The sequence below is a fragment of the Columba livia genome, chromosome 1, assembly GCF_036013475.1.
Source record: "Columba livia isolate bColLiv1 breed racing homer chromosome 1, bColLiv1.pat.W.v2, whole genome shotgun sequence".
Taxonomy (NCBI): Eukaryota; Metazoa; Chordata; class Aves; order Columbiformes; family Columbidae; genus Columba; species Columba livia.
Window position 1 is genome coordinate 134,578,294 of NC_088602.1, and position 9,901 is coordinate 134,588,194.

The following is a 9,901-nucleotide window of genomic DNA, read 5'->3' on the forward strand; positions in this document are numbered from 1 at the left end:
GTGGAGCACAAGTGTGATGAGCAATGGCTGAGGGATAAAGGAATCCAGGAAGGCTGGTCTCTCTTCAAGAAGGTCATCTTAGAGGCACAGGAGCAGGCTGTCCCCGTGTGCCGGAAGGCGGGCCAGCGGGGAAGAAGGCTGGCCTGGCTGAGTAGGGAGCTGCGCCTGGAACGTCAGAATAAAAAGAGAATGTATAAGCTTTGGAAGGAGGGGCAGGCTACTCAAGAGGAACACAAGAATCCTGTGAGGTTATGGATGGAGAAAATTAGAAGGGCCCAAGACCAAGCAGAGCTGCGCCTGGCCACCGCTGTGGAAGGCAGCAAGAGATGCTTCTAGGAATAGGTTAGCAAGAAGAGGAGGACTAAGGAGAACCTCCATCCCCTGATGAATGTGGGGGGAAACGTAGTGACAGAAGTTGAGGAACAGGCTGAGCTACTTAATGCCTCCTTTGCCTCAGCCTTTCATAGTCAGAAGAGTAGTGTTGCAGGTACCCAGCCCCCTGAGCCAGAAGACAGGCGTGGCGAGCAGAATGAAGCCCCACTTGGACACCCGCTAGTCTGTGGGACCAGACGGGATACACCCAAGAGTGCTGAGGGAGCTGGCGGAAGGGATCACTTGGCCACTTCCCATTATCTCTCAGCACTCCTGGCTATCTGGGGAGGTCCTGGTTGACTGGAAGTTGGCCAACTTCACGCCCATATCCAAGAAGGGCTGGAAGGAGGATCCAGGGAACTACAGACGTGTCAGTCTAACCTCGGTGCTGGGGAGGGTCATGGAGCAGATCATCCTGAGTGACATCACACGGCACGTACGAGAAAACCGAGCGACTAGGCCCAGTCAACATGGCTTTATGAAAGCAGGTCCTGTTTGACCCACCCGATCTCCCTCTCTGACAAGGCGAGCCACCTAGTAGGTGAGGCAAAAGCTGTGGATCTTGTGTACTTAAGACTTCAGTAAGGCCTTTTACACCGTACCCCACAGCATTCTCCTGGAGAAGCTGGCAGCTCACGGCCTGGGTGGGTGTACTCTGCAATGGATAAAGAACTGGCTGGATGGCCAGGCCCAAAGAGTTGTGGTGACCGGAAACAAACCCAGTTGGTGGCCGGTCACAGGTGGTATTCCCCAGAGCTCACTGTTGGGGCCCGTTCTGTTTAATCTCTTTATCAATGACCTGGACGAGGGGATTGAGTGCACCCTTAGTCAGTTTGCAGATGACACCAAATTGGCTGGGAGTGTTGATCTGCTGGAGGGCAGGAAGGCCATACAGAGGGATCTGGACTGGCTGCATCATTGGGCTGCGGCCAACTGTACGTGGTTTAACAAGACCAAGTGCCGGGTCCTGCGCTTGAGTCGTAACAACAGGGAAGAGTGGCTGGAAAGCTGCCTGGTAGAAAGGGATCTGTGGGTGCTGATTGACAGCCAGCTGAACATGAGGCAGCAGTGTATCGAGACGCCTTGTATCGAGAATAGTGTGGCCAGCAGGACTAGCGAAGCGACTGTCCCCCTGTACTCGGTGCTGGTGAGGCCCCACCTTGAATCCTGTGTTCTGTTTTGGGCCCCTCGCTACAGGAAAGACCTTGAGGTGCTGGAGAGAGTTCAGAGAAGGGCAACGAAACTGGTGAGGGGTCTGGAGCACAAGTCTGACGAGGAGCGGCTGAGGGAACTGGGGCTGTTTAGCCTGGAGAAAAGGAGGCTGAGGGGAGACCTCATTGCTGTCTACAACTCCCTGAAAGGAGGTTGTAGCACGGAGGGTGTTGGTCTCTTCTCCCAAGGAGCAAGCGATAGGACAAGAGCAAATGGACTCAGGTTGTGCCAGGGGAGGTTTAGATTGGATATTAGGAAAAAATTCTAGACGGAAAGGGTTCTCAGGCACTGGGAAGGGCTGCCCAGGGAGGTGGTGGCGTCTCCATCCCTGGAGGTGTTTCAAAGGCATTTAGATGAGGTGCTTAGGGACATGGTTTAGTGCCTGAGCTAGGTTATGGTCGCACTCAATGACCCTGAGGGTCTCTTCCAACCAAAACAATTCTATGATTCTGTGATTCCATGACCTCTCTTGGTGGCCTCCCACAGGCTCCTCGTGTCTTGGCTGGCGCAACAGCCCAAAGGACACCAGGCCCTCTGCTCCCGTCTCTCCCGGGGCACGGAGCACAAGAGGTGGCGCGTGGCCACGCTCTGGGGGCAGGGCCAAGGGATCCCCAGGGAAGAAGAGTCCACGCAACGCTTGGCAATCAGCAATTCCTTTATGGAGCGCTGGGAGACCGTGTGCAGGCGGCTGGGCCTCCCGTTCTACCAGCGGGATCTCTGGATGCTTTGCTCCCTCTCAGCCACTGGTGAGCGCGGGGGGGCTGTGTCTCTTGCAGGGTGTGAGGTCACTGGGGGGTCCCTGAGGAACCCCAACCCTCCTGGAACGTTCTTGCCACCGTCTCGTCAAGACCATCCCAGGCACGGGATGAGAAGGGGCTGGAGCCCAGGGCTCATGAGACGAGGTGGCGGGCAGTCCCTGTGCCCAAGGGGTGTCCTTTCTCTTGGGCAAGAAGCATGACAGGCAGGAGCGAGCCCCAGGAGAGGGGCCATCAGACCCAAACACCCTCCTCCTTCTCCCACATTCAGGCATCTTTCAGGACACAGGCCCCCACGCCCACACCTGCCACCTCTGACGTCACAATCGCCACCATTGTGACATCATGCCTGTCACCAGCCACGTCACTGCCCATTGTTTCCGGCCCTATAAAAGCGGGGGCCCCTGCAGCTGGCCCACAGTGCGAGGCCCTCGGACACCAAGCATGCTTGGAATGAAGAGGATGCTGAGCAACCAGGTGGGTGGCTGCCCACGCTGGCGGAGGACATGGGAGAGATGGGTTGTGCGACTGGGACCTCCCAGGAGCCTGGGGAAGGCAAAGGAGCAGAGGAGGGAGAGGAACTTTCCCCCTCGTGCCGTGAGAGCCGTTGCCCACGCTCTCACGAATGCCATCATGCAGCGAGCAGCTGTGGGCAGGCAGGGGAACTGCATGGGGCCGCGGCGCTTGCATCTGCTGAGGCCCCGGTGTGACATCCCCGCAAAGGACAAGGTGGAGCCAATGGAGGTGGATCCACCAGACTACGGCGTGGGGCCACTGTCTGTTCAGGCACCACAAGACAGTGAGGAGCCCATGGAGGTGGATCCACCTCAATAACCATCATCCGTGGCGATGGCTCCACCTGCCACGGGGATCATCTGGCATTTCCCCAGCCATCAGGCTCCCGTGCGTGACGTGGCGGCAAACAGCGTCACGGGAGGTCCCGGTCAGCTCCCCACTCCCATCCTCCACACCTTCATAATCAGACAATAAACGACAAGAAAAAAATCTTTTACTCTTTTGTCCAAGCTTACTTGACACCTTGGTGAGTGCATCTGCGCTCCTGTGACACCTCCTGGTCCCTGTCTTTGACTAGGAGGCCCTTTCCATTCCCATGCCCACCTTCCTGCTTTGCTGCTGCCTTACTTTCTGGGTGGCTTTTTAAGGCTGCAACATCAATAATTGGATAATAGTTTTTTAAAGGGAGTAAAATGATCCTAGAAATAGCATGGGACCCTAGGTATTTCTGGATTCCAAACTCTCAATGTTACCTCAGGGCCAGTAGCTATCACTGTACCCTGGAGGTCTAACCAGGTAGTGAGATGGTCCCACTCATGCCTTTGCAGGGAGGTGTACTCGTGTTGCTAAGACAGGAGGTCATGCCCGCATGATCAGGGTGCTGGACTCCCATGGAGTTTCAGAGCTCTCTGGTTCCTGACAGACACCAGGGCACCATCCTGGAACTTTCTCTGGCACCTTAGGCTTTCTTCATGAAGCTTTTTGCTGCCCGACTGGATAGAGGCCACTTGAAAGACAGCAATTCAAATCTACATTTTCCTAGTGCTGGAGTGGTTCATGCCACCTCTACTGGTCACGACTTTCTAGAACACCATTTTGGTCAATGCCTGACTGAATACCGAGCCTCAGAGTTTGACCACTGTGTGAGGTGCTGGAGAGAGTTCAGAGAAGGGCAACAAAGGTGGTGAGGGGTGTGGAGCACAAGTGTGATGAGCAATGGCTGAGGGATAAAGGAGTCCAGGAAGGCTGGTCTCTCTTCAAGAAGGTCATCTTAGAGGCACAGGAGCAGGCTGTCCCCGTGTGCCGGAAGGCGGGCCAGCGGGGAAGAAGGCTGGCCTGGCTGAGTAGGGAGCTGCGCCTGGAACGTCAGAATAAAAAGAGAATGTATAAGCTTTGGAAGGAGGGGCAGGCTACTCAAGAGGAACACAAGAATCCTGTGAGGTTATGGATGGAGAAAATTAGAAGGGCCCAAGACCAAGCAGAGCTGCGCCTGGCCACCGCTGTGGAAGGCAGCAAGAGATGCTTCTAGGAATAGGTTAGCAAGAAGAGGAGGACTAAGGAGAACCTCCATCCCCTGATGAATGTGGGGGGAAACGTAGTGACAGAAGTTGAGGAACAGGCTGAGCTACTTAATGCCTCCTTTGCCTCAGCCTTTCATAGTCAGAAGAGTAGTGTTGCAGGTACCCAGCCCCCTGAGCCAGAAGACAGGCGTGGCGAGCAGAATGAAGCCCCACTTGGACACCCGCTAGTCTGTGGGACCAGACGGGATACACCCAAGAGTGCTGAGGGAGCTGGCGGAAGGGATCACTTGGCCACTTCCCATTATCTCTCAGCACTCCTGGCTATCTGGGGAGGTCCTGGTTGACTGGAAGTTGGCCAACTTCACGCCCATATCCAAGAAGGGCTGGAAGGAGGATCCAGGGAACTACAGACGTGTCAGTCTAACCTCGGTGCTGGGGAGGGTCATGGAGCAGATCATCCTGAGTGACATCACACGGCACGTACGAGAAAACCGAGCGACTAGGCCCAGTCAACATGGCTTTATGAAAGCAGGTCCTGTTTGACCCACCCGATCTCCCTCTCTGACAAGGCGAGCCACCTAGTAGGTGAGGCAAAAGCTGTGGATCTTGTGTACTTAAGACTTCAGTAAGGCCTTTTACACCGTACCCCACAGCATTCTCCTGGAGAAGCTGGCAGCTCACGGCCTGGGTGGGTGTACTCTGCAATGGATAAAGAACTGGCTGGATGGCCAGGCCCAAAGAGTTGTGGTGACCGGAAACAAACCCAGTTGGTGGCCGGTCACAGGTGGTATTCCCCAGAGCTCACTGTTGGGGCCCGTTCTGTTTAATCTCTTTATCAATGACCTGGACGAGGGGATTGAGTGCACCCTTAGTCAGTTTGCAGATGACACCAAATTGGCTGGGAGTGTTGATCTGCTGGAGGGCAGGAAGGCCATACAGAGGGATCTGGACTGGCTGCATCATTGGGCTGCGGCCAACTGTACGTGGTTTAACAAGACCAAGTGCCGGGTCCTGCGCTTGAGTCGTAACAACAGGGAAGAGTGGCTGGAAAGCTGCCTGGTAGAAAGGGATCTGTAGGTGCTGATTGACAGCCAGCTGAACATGAGGCAGCAGTGTATCGAGACGCCTTGTATCGAGAATAGTGTGGCCAGCAGGACTAGCGAAGCGACTGTCCCCCTGTACTCGGTGCTGGTGAGGCCCCACCTTGAATCCTGTGTTCTGTTTTGGGCCCCTCGCTACAGGAAAGACCTTGAGGTGCTGGAGAGAGTTCAGAGAAGGGCAACGAAACTGGTGAGGGGTCTGGAGCACAAGTCTGACGAGGAGCGGCTGAGGGAACTGGGGCTGTTTAGCCTGGAGAAAAGGAGGCTGAGGGGAGACCTCATTGCTGTCTACAACTCCCTGAAAGGAGGTTGTAGCACGGAGGGTGTTGGTCTCTTCTCCCAAGGAGCAAGCGATAGGACAAGAGCAAATGGACTCAGGTTGTGCCAGGGGAGGTTTAGATTGGATATTAGGAAAAAATTCTAGACGGAAAGGGTTCTCAGGCACTGGGAAGGGCTGCCCAGGGAGGTGGTGGCGTCTCCATCCCTGGAGGTGTTTCAAAGGCATTTAGATGAGGTGCTTAGGGACATGGTTTAGTGCCTGAGCTAGGTTATGGTCGCACTCAATGACCCTGAGGGTCTCTTCCAACCAAAACAATTCTATGATTCTGTGATTCCATGACCTCTCTTGGTGGCCTCCCACAGGCTCCTCGTGTCTTGGCTGGCGCAACAGCCCAAAGGACACCAGGCCCTCTGCTCCCGTCTCCCCCGGGGCACGGAGCACAAGAGGTGGCGCGTGGCCACGCTCTGGGGGCAGGGCCAAGGGATCCCCAGGGAAGAAGAGTCCACGCAACGCTTGGCAATCAGCAATTCCTTTATGGAGCGCTGGGAGACCGTGTGCAGGCGGCTGGGCCTCCCGTTCTACCAGCGGGATCTCTGGATGCTTTGCTCCCTCTCAGCCACTGGTGAGCGCGGGGGGGCTGTGTCTCTTGCAGGGTGTGAGGTCACTGGGGGGTCCCTGAGGAACCCCAACCCTCCTGGAACGTTCTTGCCACCGTCTCGTCAAGACCATCCCAGGCACGGGATGAGAAGGGGCTGGAGCCCAGGGCTCATGAGACGAGGTGGCGGGCAGTCCCTGTGCCCAAGGGGTGTCCTTTCTCTTGGGCAAGAAGCATGACAGGCAGGAGCGAGCCCCAGGAGAGGGGCCATCAGACCCAAACACCCTCCTCCTTCTCCCACATTCAGGCATCTTTCAGGACACAGGCCCCCACGCCCACACCTGCCACCTCTGACGTCACAATCGCCACCATTGTGACATCATGCCTGTCACCAGCCACGTCACTGCCCATTGTTTCCGGCCCTATAAAAGCGGGGGCCCCTGCAGCTGGCCCACAGTGCGAGGCCCTCGGACACCAAGCATGCTTGGAATGAAGAGGATGCTGAGCAACCAGGTGGGTGGCTGCCCACGCTGGCGGAGGACATGGGAGAGATGGGTTGTGCGACTGGGACCTCCCAGGAGCCTGGGGAAGGCAAAGGAGCAGAGGAGGGAGAGGAACTTTCCCCCTCGTGCCGTGAGAGCCGTTGCCCACGCTCTCACGAATGCCATCATGCAGCGAGCAGCTGTGGGCAGGCAGGGGAACTGCATGGGGCCGCGGCGCTTGCATCTGCTGAGGCCCCGGTGTGACATCCCCGCAAAGGACAAGGTGGAGCCAATGGAGGTGGATCCACCAGACTACGGCGTGGGGCCACTGTCTGTTCAGGCACCACAAGACAGTGAGGAGCCCATGGAGGTGGATCCACCTCAATAACCATCATCCGTGGCGATGGCTCCACCTGCCACGGGGATCATCTGGCATTTCCCCAGCCATCAGGCTCCCGTGCGTGACGTGGCGGCAAACAGCGTCACGGGAGGTCCCGGTCAGCTCCCCACTCCCATCCTCCACACCTTCATAATCAGACAATAAACGACAAGAAAAAAATCTTTTACTCTTTTGTCCAAGCTTACTTGACACCTTGGTGAGTGCATCTGCGCTCCTGTGACACCTCCTGGTCCCTGTCTTTGACTAGGAGGCCCTTTCCATTCCCATGCCCACCTTCCTGCTTTGCTGCTGCCTTACTTTCTGGGTGGCTTTTTAAGGCTGCAACATCAATAATTGGATAATAGTTTTTTAAAGGGAGTAAAATGATCCTAGAAATAGCATGGGACCCTAGGTATTTCTGGATTCCAAACTCTCAATGTTACCTCAGGGCCAGTAGCTATCACTGTACCCTGGAGGTCTAACCAGGTAGTGAGATGGTCCCACTCATGCCTTTGCAGGGAGGTGTACTCGTGTTGCTAAGACAGGAGGTCATGCCCGCATGATCAGGGTGCTGGACTCCCATGGAGTTTCAGAGCTCTCTGGTTCCTGACAGACACCAGGGCACCATCCTGGAACTTTCTCTGGCACCTTAGGCTTTCTTCATGAAGCTTTTTGCTGCCCGACTGGATAGAGGCCACTTGAAAGACAGCAATTCAAATCTACATTTTCCTAGTGCTGGAGTGGTTCATGCCACCTCTACTGGTCACGACTTTCTAGAACACCATTTTGGTCAATGCCTGACTGAATACCGAGCCTCAGAGTTTGACCACTGTGTGAGGTGCTGGAGAGAGTTCAGAGAAGGGCAACAAAGCTGGTGAGGGGTGTGGAGCACAAGTGTGATGAGCAATGGCTGAGGGATAAAGGAGTCCAGGAAGGCTGGTCTCTCTTCAAGAAGGTCATCTTAGAGGCACAGGAGCAGGCTGTCCCCGTGTGCCGGAAGGCGGGCCAGCGGGGAAGAAGGCTGGCCTGGCTGAGTAGGGAGCTGCGCCTGGAACGTCAGAATAAAAAGAGAATGTATAAGCTTTGGAAGGAGGGGCAGGCTACTCAAGAGGAACACAAGAATCCTGTGAGGTTATGGATGGAGAAAATTAGAAGGGCCCAAGACCAAGCAGAGCTGCGCCTGGCCACCGCTGTGGAAGGCAGCAAGAGATGCTTCTAGGAATAGGTTAGCAAGAAGAGGAGGACTAAGGAGAACCTCCATCCCCTGATGAATGTGGGGGGAAACGTAGTGACAGAAGTTGAGGAACAGGCTGAGCTACTTAATGCCTCCTTTGCCTCAGCCTTTCATAGTCAGAAGAGTAGTGTTGCAGGTACCCAGCCCCCTGAGCCAGAAGACAGGCGTGGCGAGCAGAATGAAGCCCCACTTGGACACCCGCTAGTCTGTGGGACCAGACGGGATACACCCAAGAGTGCTGAGGGAGCTGGCGGAAGGGATCACTTGGCCACTTCCCATTATCTCTCAGCACTCCTGGCTATCTGGGGAGGTCCTGGTTGACTGGAAGTTGGCCAACTTCACGCCCATATCCAAGAAGGGCTGGAAGGAGGATCCAGGGAACTACAGACGTGTCAGTCTAACCTCGGTGCTGGGGAGGGTCATGGAGCAGATCATCCTGAGTGACATCACACGGCACGTACGAGAAAACCGAGCGACTAGGCCCAGTCAACATGGCTTTATGAAAGCAGGTCCTGTTTGACCCACCCGATCTCCCTCTCTGACAAGGCGAGCCACCTAGTAGGTGAGGCAAAAGCTGTGGATCTTGTGTACTTAAGACTTCAGTAAGGCCTTTTACACCGTACCCCACAGCATTCTCCTGGAGAAGCTGGCAGCTCACGGCCTGGGTGGGTGTACTCTGCAATGGATAAAGAACTGGCTGGATGGCCAGGCCCAAAGAGTTGTGGTGACCGGAAACAAACCCAGTTGGTGGCCGGTCACAGGTGGTATTCCCCAGAGCTCACTGTTGGGGCCCGTTCTGTTTAATCTCTTTATCAATGACCTGGACGAGGGGATTGAGTGCACCCTTAGTCAGTTTGCAGATGACACCAAATTGGCTGGGAGTGTTGATCTGCTGGAGGGCAGGAAGGCCATACAGAGGGATCTGGACTGGCTGCATCATTGGGCTGCGGCCAACTGTACGTGGTTTAACAAGACCAAGTGCCGGGTCCTGCGCTTGAGTCGTAACAACAGGGAAGAGTGGCTGGAAAGCTGCCTGGTAGAAAGGGATCTGTGGGTGCTGATTGACAGCCAGCTGAACATGAGGCAGCAGTGTATCGAGACGCCTTGTATCGAGAATAGTGTGGCCAGCAGGACTAGCGAAGCGACTGTCCCCCTGTACTCGGTGCTGGTGAGGCCCCACCTTGAATCCTGTGTTCTGTTTTGGGCCCCTCGCTACAGGAAAGACCTTGAGGTGCTGGAGAGAGTTCAGAGAAGGGCAACGAAACTGGTGAGGGGTCTGGAGCACAAGTCTGACGAGGAGCGGCTGAGGGAACTGGGGCTGTTTAGCCTGGAGAAAAGGAGGCTGAGGGGAGACCTCATTGCTGTCTACAACTCCCTGAAAGGAGGTTGTAGCACGGAGGGTGTTGGTCTCTTCTCCCAAGGAGCAAGCGATAGGACAAGAGCAAATGGACTCAGG